This window comes from Danio aesculapii, unplaced genomic scaffold, assembly GCF_903798145.1.
Source record: "Danio aesculapii unplaced genomic scaffold, fDanAes4.1, whole genome shotgun sequence".
NCBI lineage: Eukaryota > Metazoa > Chordata > Actinopteri > Cypriniformes > Danionidae > Danio > Danio aesculapii.
Window position 1 is genome coordinate 12,828 of NW_026613833.1, and position 16,402 is coordinate 29,229.

Consider the following 16,402-nt stretch of genomic DNA (forward strand, 5'->3'; position numbering starts at 1 on the left):
GCTAGGCGGTTGCTAAGGCGTTGCTAGGTGGTTGCTAGGCGGTTGCTAAGGTGTTGCTATGTGGTTTCTAGGTGGTTGCTAAGGTGTTGCTAGGTGGTTGCTAAGGTGTTGCTAGGCAGTTGCTGGGCGGTTGCTAAGGCGTTGCTAGGTGGTTGCTAAGGTGTTGCTATGTTGTTGCTATGTGGTTGCTAAGGTGTTGCTAGGCGGTTGCTAAGGTGTTGCTAGGAGGTTGCTAAGGTGTTGCTAGGCAGTTGCTAAGGTGTTGCTATGTGGTTGCTATGTGGTTGCTAAGGTGTTGCTAGGTGGTTGCTAGGCGGTTGCTAAAGTGTTGCTAGGCGGTTGCTAAGGTGTTGCTATGTGGTTGCTAGGCGGTTGCTATGTGGTTGCTATGGTGTTGCTAGGCGGTTGCTAAGGTGTTGCTAGGCAGTTGCTAAGGTGTTGCACTTAGAAATGCAGCCTTGCAGACAGGCATCTTGTGATGGGGAAAAAAGGTGCTCCCTGGCTTTCTTGACATCAGCGGAGACTCGTTTCCTGCTGCATTTGTGTATTGTTGACAGACGCAGGAGTCTTTTATCCTGGACCACTTTTGTTGCGTTTTTATACATTTTTGTGATGTAGGCTTCATCTTCGTCTGACAGTTTGTCAACACGACACAGACCAACATTTCTCTCACGATGACCACAATTAATCTTCGGATGTTTTCCCTAATTGCCTTGTCCGTTTGCTCTTCTCCCTTTGATGATTTTGTTTAGATGCCTTCCTCTTTCTCCCAACATCAGCTGAAATGACCGGCTCCAATCCGTCATTGAAATCCATGATGTTAGCTTGACTCTGGAGCTTTTTTTGATTCTCTGACTGACAGACAGCTGTTGATCAGTGACGTAGCTTACGTGACTGACAGCTCGTCGACAGAATAAACAATTAAATGGTAAATGTTTTTTGGTTAGCCTATTGAATCCTCTTTATAAAAATGTATGTTCTTTGTTTTGATATTATCTCTAAATCAATGAGCAAACTCTGAGCCCTTCACCGGCGATGACTCTCTTCCCACGGGATGCCGAGCTCGCGCAGATTCCTGAACGTTCTATATTCGTTATATCGCACGTTGTAAAGAAACTGGTCTGGCAGATATCGCTTTTTGTGAAAAATACATTTTGTACTCGGCCTAATGTACATCGTTAAATGTTATTAATGGCAGCGATTCACACATAGATTAAGGTACATCTGAACAGTGATTTCCAATAATAAAATACAAGTGTCAAAAAAATGGCATTTATCGCATTTTGCAACCAAACTCTTCATATAAATATATGACTATTACTAACCAGCAATGTTAGCTGGGCAAAATAAAAACTGAAAGAAGCCTAATATGAGTTTATTAATCTCAGTCACACTTTAAAATAATCTCTATTCCAACAACGTCTTCAAATATAAGATTTGGGATTATATACTATATCTCATTTTAATGTTTTTATTTTTATTAAATGTTCAAAAAGATATACAAAGTATGCCTTACATGCATAAACAAGTATGAAGTGCCAGGCCCGGCTCCACAGGGGGGCCCAATCAGAAGCTTGGCCCACCCTGGTCCCACATCAGATAACAATTTTTTGCGATGCATTTCATAACTGAGAAAGCAGCTTACGATGTGACCGTGAGCTTTAAAAACATGTTTCGGCAAACCAGAGTCATTTATAATCTTGATTAAAGTATTCTGTTTGAATCATTTTAAACCATTCAAGCTGCATTAGATAAAGAGAACCTAATTCAGCATCGAGCGCAGATTTCTGTGCGCATCACACGTCTCAGCGCGTATTACCAAGCGCACTTCCCTTTTATATAATTTCATGCAGTCGTAATTCATACAACAGAAAGTCTTAAAGAAAGCAAATAGTTCAGCAGCACTGAGGAGGATCATCGGGAGATGTGTTGGGTTCACTTAAATAAGAGAAAGAGCGAATATTAAGTTCACTGTCTGTTAATGACACACAGAAATTGACAAATCACAGTCAGTTTCAGCAGGGAAGTTCCTGCAAAGTGCAACATACAAAATTCAAACGCGTTCAAAGCACTTTGTTGCAGTTTGAGTCAAAATATCAATATTTGGATACATATCCACACATAATCTTGCTTTCGCTTTGCTCTTTAAATGAGATCTCACTTGTATAAACAATATCGAGATGTTAGTAACTGAACTCATTTCAATATCACTGACTCGATCAATTAAATAGGAAAGTCGTGTAAAGTGCTGTCGATTGGCATGTTGTCCTTTCCCCACTTTAAATCCCTCGAATTATTATATGCAATCTCTTCAGTTATTGGACTTTTTAACTGACAAGGGAAAAACGTCAAAAACAGATTCACTAGACGACTTAAACTGCTCCTGTTCACTGTTGTGTTTAAAGATAGTGTAATGCAATATTAAAAATTCAGGATTTAATAATGAATATAGAGAATTCAAGATGTTCAGAGAGCAGGTTGACACACACACAGATTTCTATGATAAAGCAGGCGAAACACCATCTGAGCGTAAATGTTAAATAAATTCAGAAAAATGTTTTTGATAGGCTAACGGCTCGTACACACCGGGATGCTTTTAGTTTGCGTTTATCGTCAACGTTTTTAAGATGTTTTTCCGGATTTCAACCAAGCGATTTTGACTGGTGTCAAGCAGAAGAGTACGCAAAATCACTCCTTGACACTCCTTGATGGCACTACACAACTTTAAGCTTCTGACAACAGCTTGTAACAGAAGAAGAAGACAAAGTTGACAAGCTTGTTGTTATGGATGGTTCAAGCAGCAGCTCCAGCTCTAGCGTTGAAGAAATGAATATTGTTTAAAGAGCAATAAGCAGCTTCACATTCATATCGCCTCTGGGTGTCTTCTTCAATGTGCGCTCGCATTAACAGCTTTGCGCTAGAGCGCCTCCAAGTGCTGTTTACTGTAATTTCAGCAGCTCCGTGCACATAAACAAATGTGCCAACCTGATTTGGTGGAGAAGGTTTTAACGTGGCGTGTCAAAAAAAAAAAACGAGCATGAGGCGTTTTTTTTAAATGATGCTTTTACGTCTGCCGTTTTGCGCGTTGGTGTGCATGATCACATTGACGCCCTTTATTTAGTCACGAGGCATTAAACGTTGACGGAAAACGCGAGCAAAAAGCATTCCGCTGTGCACGGGCCTTTAAAATGATCATGTATTAGCGATCTACCACTAACAAGTAGGCTAATATGCAAAGATCTGCTATTCTAACGTTTGCTTATAGTTATTAAGAAATACACATAAATCACAAAGTATAGAAAAGGTAATCGAATGTTGTCATTTTTTGAAGGTATTATCTCAGAGCTGGAAATTCCAGCATCGCAACAACACTACAGTTACTGTAAACATTATTATATGCATTTAAAGCAATATGGGTGATTATATTGCATGTATATTTGATATTTCATAATGTTGAAGAATAAAACTTTAAAAACAGCAATTATTTCCAGCATCTTAGTGAAAGCGTATTCAGCTTTTATAATTCAGCTTTTGCCAAACAGAAATGATTAAATGTTTTACTTTCAGGGAATAAAAAGTTTTTCTTCTATATTATTTGTCAACTCTGTTATGGATGAATTTAGTAATAAAAATATATCAAAGCAAGAAAATTATTATGGGTAGTTACTAAATTGTAACTGAATTGACAGTAATAATATTTAGTTTTAGTCAACTTTTTAGCCAAACATTCTACTTGAAGTGGAAAGATCATATGACACTAATGAAATCAGGATTAAAATATTTTGACAATTGTCCATTATGTAATTAATAAAATATTCAGTTTTCCTTTTGTAATTGGTGTAACAGTATTGGCAGTTTATAGCTTATAAATGTAAAATTAAAATGATGCACAATGATACAAGATGGGGAAAATACACTGACTAATTAGGAGATTTTTTTCAGAATTCTGACTTTTTACAGTGATTTCTGAAAATGATGAACGCATTTTTTTAATAATCAAAAATGTAATTTTTTTAAAAGCTGAAAAAAGGATGGCTCTAAATATACCTGCAACTATAGAATCACCCATAGAAGTTCATGGAGAGCAACATGTTTTCTGGAGTTTTTTTTGCAGCAGTTGCAAACATAACTCTCTTACACACATACTCAATTCAATTCAATTCACCTTTATTTGTAAAGCACTTTTACAATGTAGATTGTGTCAAAGCAGCTTCACATAGAAGATCATAGTAAATTGAAAGTGTAGTTCAGTTTTCAGTGTTTAAATTCAATTCAGTTTAGCTCAGTTCAGTGTGGTTTAATAATCAATACTGAGAGGTATTAAACTGGTATTGGTGAAGAACTATGCTTACTAATGGTTGTCTAGCTTTTAAAAATATGTGAAAAGGCACCATTCAGATGTAACGATTGTAATGATTTGGGGAATCAAGCATGTATTGTTATAGACACCTTTGCTTATTTGTCTTAAGAGATGTACGGCAGGTCCTGTTTATGTAATGCTTTAGGCTATCAAGTTGGTATCGGCATGAACAGCTATACCTGTTAACAGGTTTCTTATATGTAAAACAATTCTATCCAGTTAATGGTCTGGCCTATAAGGCATCTATTAATAAAGATAACTGCACATGATGATGATCCATTTATTTAAATGATTATGTGACACAAAGATTTAAATTCATTGTTGCAAACAAGTTACAGGAGTAAGTGCAGTTGTTGTTTTATGAGATGTCCACCACTGTAATTACACCATAGTGAAAAAGAAGTTTGAGAAATGCTGTAGTTGGTGTAGGTGTAACAGGTTAATCACATTAAAAGTTCTGAAAGAAAAAAAAGATATGAAAGTGAACTCTTGTCGTTGAATTACCCTGTATAAACTGTCTATACAATAATTTCACTTATGATATAATTATTTCCTAGTTCTAAATATATAGATGGATGACAGATTTGATAGTGGATAATACGACAAAGGTAAGACCAAAGCTTGAAATCGCACCATGTGAGAGCATGAGACGAATAGACGATCAAAACATGACCTCTCTGGACATGAAATTTAAATATGGAGTAATTGCTTGCTTTTATTAACGTCTAATCATAATGTTTTATCCCGCCCCTTTTCGCAGTGCTGTACAACATAATTTCGCAAGCGAAAAACTCTGTATGACCGCAGCCTAACTTGCTTTCAGATTAACTATGCCCAGCTGCTACTAGATATGAGCCTGCCTGAGACAGAGTGGGTGCATTTAGAAGCTGCTGTGCTGAGGAAGTTTGTGACTAGAAGTTGATTTCTTGATTAGTTTGTTACATGTTGCTTGATTTGTGCCCATAGCAACAAAAAAAAAAACCTCTTGTGTGTGTCTGTCTTGGTAACGTTTTAATGTGTTGTGATTTTTTTGTGCATTGGTTCGGTTGCATTGATTACTTTTGTCTATTAGGCTAGTTTCAATTGGATTTCAGAATGTCACTATGCAGATTGAGTGCATCTTCTCTCCTCCTGGTTAAGTGAGGAAGCTCTGGAAGTTGACAAAATCAAATAAACCCAACCTAGTCACGATGATGTTAACTGATTTGACAATGCTTGATATAAACCTTTCCTGTTGACTTGATTTTAGTTTGTGATCAACTCTTGAGCATACGCAGCTGAAAGTGTGACGTGCAGCAAACAGCCAATCTCACAAGCACACAAGTGCAGTAAGCAGCCAATCATAAGACACATGAGAGTCAGTTTGACTCATTTTTCCAGAGTCAGTGCAATTCAGTTCTTTGTTGTAGATTATAGATATATCATAATATAAAATATAATGAATCTGAATACATTTACAATCCAGAAATAAACACTGCTGATGCAGCAAATGTTTAAGACGGCAATTTAAAACATAATATCAGTGCAAATCAATCAACTTAAGTTAAAGATTTAGCTTAACAAACAGGTCAATACACAGTAAAATCTTTATATATTGAAGCAAAATTAGATGCATATTTAAATGTATATTTTCATATTAATTGATAATTCACACTAATTAAATGTATAACATTTAAATATAATACAATTAGTTATATTTCAGATAATATAAATCAACTAGATATTAAAGTTTGAGGACAAACTTTATGGTGGCTTGAAAAGCCGAGTCTGAATTAGCATGTTACTAGCATGAATTAGCAAGTAACTATCATGATTCTAACATAAATTAGCATGTAACTAGCATGATTCTAGCATGAATTAGCATGTTACTAGCATGTTTCTAGCATGAATTAGCATGATTCTAGCATGAATTAGCATGTTACTAGCATGATTCTAGCATGAGTTAGCATGTTACTAGCATGTTTCTAGCATGAATTAGCATGTTACTAGCATGATTCTAGCATGAATTAGCATGTTACTAGCATGTTTCTAGCATGAATTAGCATGTTACTAGCATGTTTCTAGCATGAATTAGCATGTTATTAGCATGATTCTAGCATGAATTAGCATGTTTCTAGCATGAATTAGCATGTTATTAGCATGATTCTAGCATGAATTAGCATGTTACTAGCATGATTCTAGCATGAATTAGCATGTTACTAGCATGTTTCTAGCATGAATTAGAATGTTACTAGCATGATTCTAGCATGAATTAGCATGTTACTAGCATGATTCTAGCATGAATTAGCATGTTACTAGCATGATTCTAGCATGGATTAGCATGTTACTAGCATGTTTCTAGCATGAATTAGCATGTTATTAGCATGATTCTAGCATGAATTAGCATGTTATTAGCATGATTCTAGCATGAATTAGCATGTTACTAGCATGATTCTAGCATGAATTAGCATGTTACTAGCATGTTTCTAGCATGAATTAGCACGTTATTAGCATGATTCTAGCATGAATTAGCATGTTACTAGCATGATTCTAGCATGAATTAGCATGTTACTAGCATGTTTCCAGCATGAATTAGCATGTTACTAGCATGATTCTAGCATGAATTAGCATGTTACTAGCATGTTTCTAGCATGAATTAGTATGTTACTAGCATGTTTCTAGCATGAATTAGCATGTTATTAGCATGATTCTAGCATGAATTAGCATGTTTCTAGCATGAATTAGCATGTTATTAGCATGATTCTAGCATGAATTAGCATGTTACTAGCATGATTCTAGCAAGAATTAGCATGTTACTAGCATGTTTCTAGCATGAATTAGCATGTTACTAGCATGATTCTAGCATGAATTAGCATGTTACTAGCATGATTCTAGCATGAATTAGCATTTTACTAGCATGATTCTAGCATGAATTAGCATGTTACTAGCATGATTCTAGCATGGATTAGCATGTTACTAGCATGTTTCTAGCATGAATTAGCATGTTACTAGCATGATTCTAGCATGAATTAGCATGTTACTAGCATGATTCTAGCATGAATTAGCATGTTACTAGCATGTTTCTAGCATGAATTAGCACGTTATTAGCATGATTCTAGCATGAATTAGCATGTTACTAGCATGATTCTAGCATGAATTAGCATGTTACTAGCATGTTTCCAGCATGAATTAGCATGTTACTAGCATGATTCTAACATGAATTAGCATGTTACTAGCATGTTTCTAGCATGAATTAGTATGTTACTAGCATGTTTCTAGCATGAATTAGCATGTTATTAGCATGATTCTAGCATGAATTAGCATGTTTCTAGCATGAATTAGCATGTTACTAGCATGATTCAGCATGTTATTAGCATGATTCTAGCATGAATTAGCATGTTACTAGCATGTTTCTAGCATGAATTAGCATGTTACTAGCATGATTCTAGCATGAATTAGCATGTTACTAGCATGATTCTAGCATGAATTAGCATTTTACTAGCATGATTCTAGCATGAATTAGCATGTTACTAGCATGATTCTAGCATGGATTAGCATTTTACTAGCATGATTCTAGCATGAATTAGCATGTTACTAGCATGATTCTAGCATGGATTAGCATGTTACTAGCATGTTTCTAGCATGAATTAGCATGTTACTAGCATGTTACTAGCATGATTCTAGCATGGATTAGCATGTTACTAGCATGTTTCTAGCATGAATTAGCATGTTACTAGCATGTTTCTAGCATGAATTAGCATGTTACTAGCATGTTTCTAGCATGAATTAGCATGTTACTAGCATGTTTCTAGCATGAATTAGCATGTTACTATCATGATTCTAGCATGAATTAGCATGTTACTAGCATGATTCTAGCATGTTACTAGCATGTTTCTAGCATGAATTAGCATGTTACTAGCATGTTTCTAGCATGAATTAGCATGTTGTTAGCATTATTCTAGCATGAATTAGCATGTTTCTAGCATGAATTAGCATGTAACTAGCATGATTCTAGCATTAATTAGCATGTAACTAGCATGTTACTAGCATGATTCTAGCATGAGTCAGCTTGTTTCTAGCATGAATTAGCATGTTGTTAGCATGATTCTAGCATGAATTAGCATGTTACTAGCATGACTAGCATGTCACTATCGTGTTGCTAGCACCTTTCTAGCAAGATTAGCATGTCAGTAGGATGTTAAAACTGTTAGCGTGTGTTAGAATAGCTAGTCACAGTCTCTGGGACAGTTGCTAGGGTGCTGAAATTGGTTGCTAGGGAGTGGCTAGTAAGTTTAAAGGTAATCAGTGATTGGCTGCTGGCTAGACTGAGTTGAATGAGGCCAGACTCTAGTCTGTAGGACAGTCTGATGCAGAGTTATGAGCTCACAAAAGTTGATCCAATGTTAAGTCAATGGGAGTCTTTTACAATGGAAGTCTATGGGACAGTTGCTAGGGTGCTGTAAGTGGTTGCTAGGGAGTGGCTAGTAAGTTAAAAAGTCATCAGTTATTGGCTGCTGGCTAGACTGAGTTAAATGAGTCCAGTTAGAAGTCTGTAGGACAGTCTGATGCAGAGTTATGAGCTCACAAAGTTTGACCCAATGTTAAGTCAATGGGACTTTTGGGATTTTTCTGGGTCGTTTTTCGGAAAACCCAAGGTCGGATCAGTTAGAAAAGATATAGCAACCCGAGTCAGACCAGTTCGAAGGTTTGACGAAAGTTTGAAGTATGTAGCTTGAAAGGCCTAGGAGGAGATACACTTAGAAATTAGTCTCAGAAGAAGAAGAAGAAGAAGAAGAAGAAGAAGAATAACTAGATATTAAAGTTTGAGGACAAACTTTATGGTGGCTTGAAAAGCCGAGTCTGAATTAGCATGTTACTAGCATGTTTCTAGCATGAATTAGCATGATTCTAGCATGAATTAGCATGTTACTAGCATGTTTCTAGCATGAGTTAGCATGTTACTAGCATGTTTCTAGCATGAATTAGCATGTTACTAGCATGATTCTAGCATGAATTAGCATGTTACTAGCATGTTTCTAGCATGAATTAGCATGTTATTAGCATGATTCTAGCATGAATTAGCATGTTTCTAGCATGAATTAGCATGTTATTAGCATGTTACTAGCATGAATTAGCATGTTATTAGCATGATTCTAGCATGAATTAGCATGTTACTAGCATGTTTCTAGCATGAATTAGAATGTTACTAGCATGATTCTAGCATGAATTAGCATGTTACTAGCATGTTTCTAGCATGAATTAGCATGTTACTAGCATGATTCTAGCATGGATTAGCATGTTACTAGCATGTTTCTAGCATGAATTAGCATGTTACTAGCATGATTCTAGCATGAATTAGCATGTTACTAGCATGATTCTAGCATGAATTAGCATGTTACTAGCATGTTTCTAGCATGAATTAGCACGTTATTAGCATGATTCTAGCATGAATTAGCATGTTACTAGCATGATTCTAGCATGAATTAGCATGTTACTAGCATGTTTCCAGCATGAATTAGCATGTTACTAGCATGATTCTAACATGAATTAGCATGTTACTAGCATGTTTCTAGCATGAATTAGTATGTTACTAGCATGTTTCTAGCATGAATTAGCATGTTATTAGCATGATTCTAGCATGAATTAGCATGTTTCTAGCATGAATTAGCATGTTACTAGCATGATTCAGCATGTTATTAGCATGATTCTAGCATGAATTAGCATGTTACTAGCATGTTTCTAGCATGAATTAGCATGTTACTAGCATGATTCTAGCATGAATTAGCATGTTACTAGCATGATTCTAGCATGAATTAGCATTTTACTAGCATGATTCTAGCATGAATTAGCATGTTACTAGCATGATTCTAGCATGGATTAGCATTTTACTAGCATGATTCTAGCATGAATTAGCATGTTACTAGCATGATTCTAGCATGGATTAGCATGTTACTAGCATGTTTCTAGCATGAATTAGCATGTTACTAGCATGTTACTAGCATGATTCTAGCATGGATTAGCATGTTACTAGCATGTTTCTAGCATGAATTAGCATGTTACTAGCATGTTTCTAGCATGAATTAGCATGTTACTAGCATGTTTCTAGCATGAATTAGCATGTTACTAGCATGTTTCTAGCATGAATTAGCATGTTACTATCATGATTCTAGCATGAATTAGCATGTTACTAGCATGATTCTAGCATGTTACTAGCATGTTTCTAGCATGAATTAGCATGTTACTAGCATGTTTCTAGCATGAATTAGCATGTTGTTAGCATTATTCTAGCATGAATTAGCATGTTTCTAGCATGAATTAGCATGTAACTAGCATGATTCTAGCATTAATTAGCATGTAACTAGCATGTTACTAGCATGATTCTAGCATGAGTCAGCTTGTTTCTAGCATGAATTAGCATGTTGTTAGCATGATTCTAGCATGAATTAGCATGTTACTAGCATGACTAGCATGTCACTATCGTGTTGCTAGCACCTTTCTAGCAAGATTAGCATGTCAGTAGGATGTTAAAACTGTTAGCGTGTGTTAGAATAGCTAGTCACAGTCTCTGGGACAGTTGCTAGGGTGCTGAAATTGGTTGCTAGGGAGTGGCTAGTAAGTTTAAAGGTAATCAGTGATTGGCTGCTGGCTAGACTGAGTTGAATGAGGCCAGACTCTAGTCTGTAGGACAGTCTGATGCAGAGTTATGAGCTCACAAAAGTTGATCCAATGTTAAGTCAATGGGAGTCTTTTACAATGGAAGTCTATGGGACAGTTGCTAGGGTGCTGTAAGTGGTTGCTAGGGAGTGGCTAGTAAGTTAAAAAGTCATCAGTTATTGGCTGCTGGCTAGACTGAGTTAAATGAGTCCAGTTAGAAGTCTGTAGGACAGTCTGATGCAGAGTTATGAGCTCACAAAGTTTGACCCAATGTTAAGTCAATGGGACTTTTGGGATTTTTCTGGGTCGTTTTTCGGAAAACCCAAGGTCGGATCAGTTAGAAAAGATATAGCAACCCGAGTCAGACCAGTTCGAAGGTTTGACGAAAGTTTGAAGTATGTAGCTTGAAAGGCCTAGGAGGAGATACACTTAGAAATTAGTCTCAGAAGAAGAAGAAGAAGAAGAAGAAGAAGAAGAAGAATAACTAGATATTAAAGTTTGAGGACAAACTTTATGGTGGCTTGAAAAGCCGAGTCTGAATTAGCATGTTACTAGCATGTTTCTAGCATGAATTAGCATGATTCTAGCATGAATTAGCATGTTACTAGCATGTTTCTAGCATGAGTTAGCATGTTACTAGCATGTTTCTAGCATGAATTAGCATGTTACTAGCATGATTCTAGCATGAATTAGCATGTTACTAGCATGTTTCTAGCATGAATTAGCATGTTATTAGCATGATTCTAGCATGAATTAGCATGTTTCTAGCATGAATTAGCATGTTATTAGCATGTTACTAGCATGAATTAGCATGTTATTAGCATGATTCTAGCATGAATTAGCATGTTACTAGCATGTTTCTAGCATGAATTAGAATGTTACTAGCATGATTCTAGCATGAATTAGCATGTTACTAGCATGTTTCTAGCATGAATTAGCATGTTACTAGCATGATTCTAGCACGAATTACCATGTTACTAGCATGATTCTAGCACGAATTAGCATGTTACTAGCATGTTTCTAGCATGAATTAGCACGTTATTAGCATGATTCTAGCATGAATTAGCATGTTACTAGCATGATTCTAGCATGAATTAGCATGTTACTAGCATGTTTCCAGCATGAATTAGCATGTTACTAGCATGATTCTAGCATGAATTAGCATGTTACTAGCATGTTTCTAGCATGAATTAGTATGTTACTAGCATGTTTCTAGCATGAATTAGCATGTTATTAGCATGATTCTAGCATGAATTAGGATGTTTCTAGCATGAATTAGCATGTTATTAGCATGATTCTAGCATGAATTAGCATGTTACTAGCATGATTCTAGCATGAATTAGCATGTTACTAGCATGTTTCTAGCATGAATTAGCATGTTACTAGCATGATTCTAGCATGAATTAGCATGTTACTAGCATGATTCTAGCATGAATTAGCATTTTACTAGCATGATTCTAGCATGAATTAGCATGTTACTAGCATGATTCTAGCATGGATTAGCATGTTACTAGCATGTTTCTAGCATGAATTAGCATGTTACTAGCATGTTTCTAGCATGAATTAGCATGTTACTAGCATGATTCTAGCATGAATTAGCATGTTACTAGCATGTTTCTAGCATGAATTAGCACGTTATTAGCATGATTCTAGCATGAATTAGCATGTTACTAGCATGATTCTAGCATGAATTAGCATGTTACTAGCATGTTTCCAGCATGAATTAGCATGTTACTAGCATGATTCTAACATGAATTAGCATGTTACTAGCATGTTTCTAGCATGAATTAGTATGTTACTAGCATGTTTCTAGCATGAATTAGCATGTTATTAGCATGATTCTAGCATGAATTAGCATGTTTCTAGCATGAATTAGCATGTTACTAGCATGATTCAGCATGTTATTAGCATGATTCTAGCATGAATTAGCATGTTACTAGCATGTTTCTAGCATGAATTAGCATGTTACTAGCATGATTCTAGCATGAATTAGCATGTTACTAGCATGATTCTAGCATGAATTAGCATTTTACTAGCATGATTCTAGCATGAATTAGCATGTTACTAGCATGATTCTAGCATGGATTAGCATGTTACTAGCATGTTTCTAACATGAATTAGCATGTTACTAGCATGTTTCTAGCATGAATTAGCATGTTACTAGCATGATTCTAGCATGGATTAGCATGTTACTAGCATGTTTCTAGCATGAATTAGCATGTTACTAGCATGTTTCTAGCATGAATTAGCATGTTACTAGCATGTTTCTAGCATGAATTAGCATGTTACTAGCATGTTTCTAGCATGAATTAGCATGTTACTAGCATGATTCTAGCATGAATTAGCATGTTACTAGCATGATTCTAGCATGAATTAGCATGTTATTAGCATGATTCTAGCATGAATTAGCATGTTACTAGCATGATTCTAGCATGTTACTAGCATGTTTCTAGCATGAATTAGCATGTTACTAGCATGTTTCTAGCATGAATTAGCATGTTGTTAGCATTATTCTAGCATGAATTAGCATGTTTCTAGCATGATTCTAGCATGAGTCAGCTTGTTTCTAGCATGAATTAGCATGTTTCTAGCATGAATTAGCATGTTACTAGCATGATTCAGCATGTTATTAGCATGATTCTAGCATGAATTAGCATGTTACTAGCATGATTCTACCATGAATTAGCATGTTACTAGCATGATTCTAGCATGAATTAGCATGTTATTAGCATGATTCTAGCATGAATTAGCATGTTACTAGCATGATTCTAGCATGTTACTAGCATGTTTCTAGCATGAATTAGCATGTTACTAGCATGTTTCTAGCATGAGTCAGCTTGTTTCTAGCATGAATTAGCATGTTTCTAGCATGATTCTAGCATGAGTCAGCTTGTTTCTAGCATGAATTAGCATGTTTCTAGCATGAATTAGCATGTTACTAGCATGATTCAGCATGTTATTAGCATGATTCTAGCATGAATTAGCATGTTACTAGCATGTTTCTAGCATGAATTAGCATGTTACTAGCATGTTTCTAGCATGAATTAGCATGTTGTTAGCATTATTCTAGCATGAATTAGCATGTTTCTAGCATGAATTAGCATGTAACTAGCATGATTCTAGCATTAATTAGCATGTAACTAGCATGTTACTAGCATGATTCTAGCATGAGTCAGCTTGTTTCTAGCATGAATTAGCATGTTGTTAGCATGATTCTAGCATGAATTAGCATGTTACTAGCATGACTAGCATGTCACTATCGTGTTGCTAGAACCTTTCTAGCAAGATTAGCATGTCAGTAGGATGTTAAAACTGTTAGCGTGTGTTAGAATAGCTAGTCACAGTCTCTGGGACAGTTGCTAGGGTGCTGAAATTGGTTGCTAGGGAGTGGCTAGTAAGTTTAAAGGTAATCAGTGATTGGCTGCTGGCTACACTGAGTTGAATGAGGCCAGACTCTAGTCTGTAGGACAGTCTGATGCAGAGTTATGAGCTCACAAAGGTTGATCCAATGTTAAGTAAATGGGAGTCTTTTACAATGGAAGTCTATGGGACAGTTGCTAGGGTGCTGTAAGTGGTTGCTAGAGAGTGGCTAGTAAGTTAAAAAGTCATCAGTTATTGGCTGCTGGCTAGACTGAGTTAAATGAGTCCAGTTAGAAGTCTGTAGGACAGTCTGATGCAGAGTTATGAGCTCACAAAGTTTGACCCAATGTTAAGTCAATGGGACTTTTGGGATTTTTCTGGGTCGTTTTTCGGAAAACCCAAGGTCGGATCAGTTAGAAAAGATATAGCAACCCGAGTCAGACCAGTTCGAAGGTTTGACGAAAGTTTGAAGTATGTAGCTTGAAAGGCCTAGGAGGAGATACACTTAGAAATTAGTCTCAGAAGAAGAAGAAGAAGAAGAATAACTAGATATTAAAGTTTGAGGACAAACTTTATGGTGGCTTGAAAAGCCGAGTCTGAATTAGCATGTTACTAGCATGAATTAGCAAGTAACTAGCATGATTCTAACATAAATTAGCATGTAACTAGCATAATTCTAGCATGAATTAGCATGTTACTAGCATGTTTCTAGCATGAATTAGCATGATTCTAGCATGAATTAGCATGTTACTAGCATGTTTCTAGCATGAGTTAGCATGTTACTAGCATGTTTCTAGCATGAATTAGCATGTTACTAGCATGTTTCTAGCATGAATTAGCATGTTACTAGCATGATTCTAGCATGAATTAGCATGTTACTAGCATGTTTCTAACATGAATTAGCATGTTACTAGCATGTTTCTAGCATGATTTAGCATGTTATTAGCATGATTCTAGCATGAATTAGCATGTTTCTAGCATGAATTAGCATGTTATTAGCATGATTCTAGCATGAATTAGCATGTTACTAGCATGATTCTAGCATGAATTAGCATGTTACTAGCATGTTTCTAGCATGAATTAGCATGTTACTAGCATGATTCTAGCATGAATTAGCATGTTACTAGCATGATTCTAGCATGAATTAGCATGTTATTAGCATGATTCTAGCATGAATTAGCATGTTACTAGCATGATTCTAGCATGAATTAGCATGTTACTAGCATGTTTCTAGCATGAATTAGCATGTTATTAGCATGATTCTAGCATGAATTAGCATGATTCTAGCATGAATTAGCATGTTACTAGCATGATTTTAGCATGAATTAGCATGTTACTTGCATATTTCTAGCATGAATTAGCATGTTACTAGCATGATTCTAGCATGAATTAGCATGTTACTAGCATGATTCTAGCATGAATTAACATTTTACTAGCATGATTCTAGCATGAATTAGCATGTTACTAGCATGATTCTAGCATGGATTAGCATGTTACTAGCATGTTTCTAGCATGAATTAGCATGTTACTAGCATGTTTCTAGCATGAATTAGCATGTTACTAGCATGTTTCTAGCATGAATTAGCATGTTACTAGCATGATTCTAGCTTGAATTAGCATGTTGTTAGCATGATTCTAGCATGAATTAGCATGTTTCTAGCATGAATTAGCATGTAACTAGCATGATTCTAGCATTAATTAGCATGTAACTAGCATGTTACTAGCATGATTCTAGCATGAGTCAGCTTGTTTCTAGCATGAATTAGCATGTTGTTAGCATGATTCTAGCATGAATTAGCATGTTACTAGCATGACTAGCATGTCACTATCGTGTTGCTAGCACCTTTCTAGCAAGATTAGCATGTCAGTAGGAATTTAAACTGTTAGCATGTGTTAGAAAAGCTAGTCACAGTCTCTGGGACAGTTGCTAGGGTGCTGAAATTGGTTGCTAGGGAGTGGCTAGTAAGTTTAAAGGTAATCAGTGATTGGCTGCTGGCTAGACTGAGTTGAATGAGGCCAGACTCTAGTCTGTAGGACAGTCTGATGCAG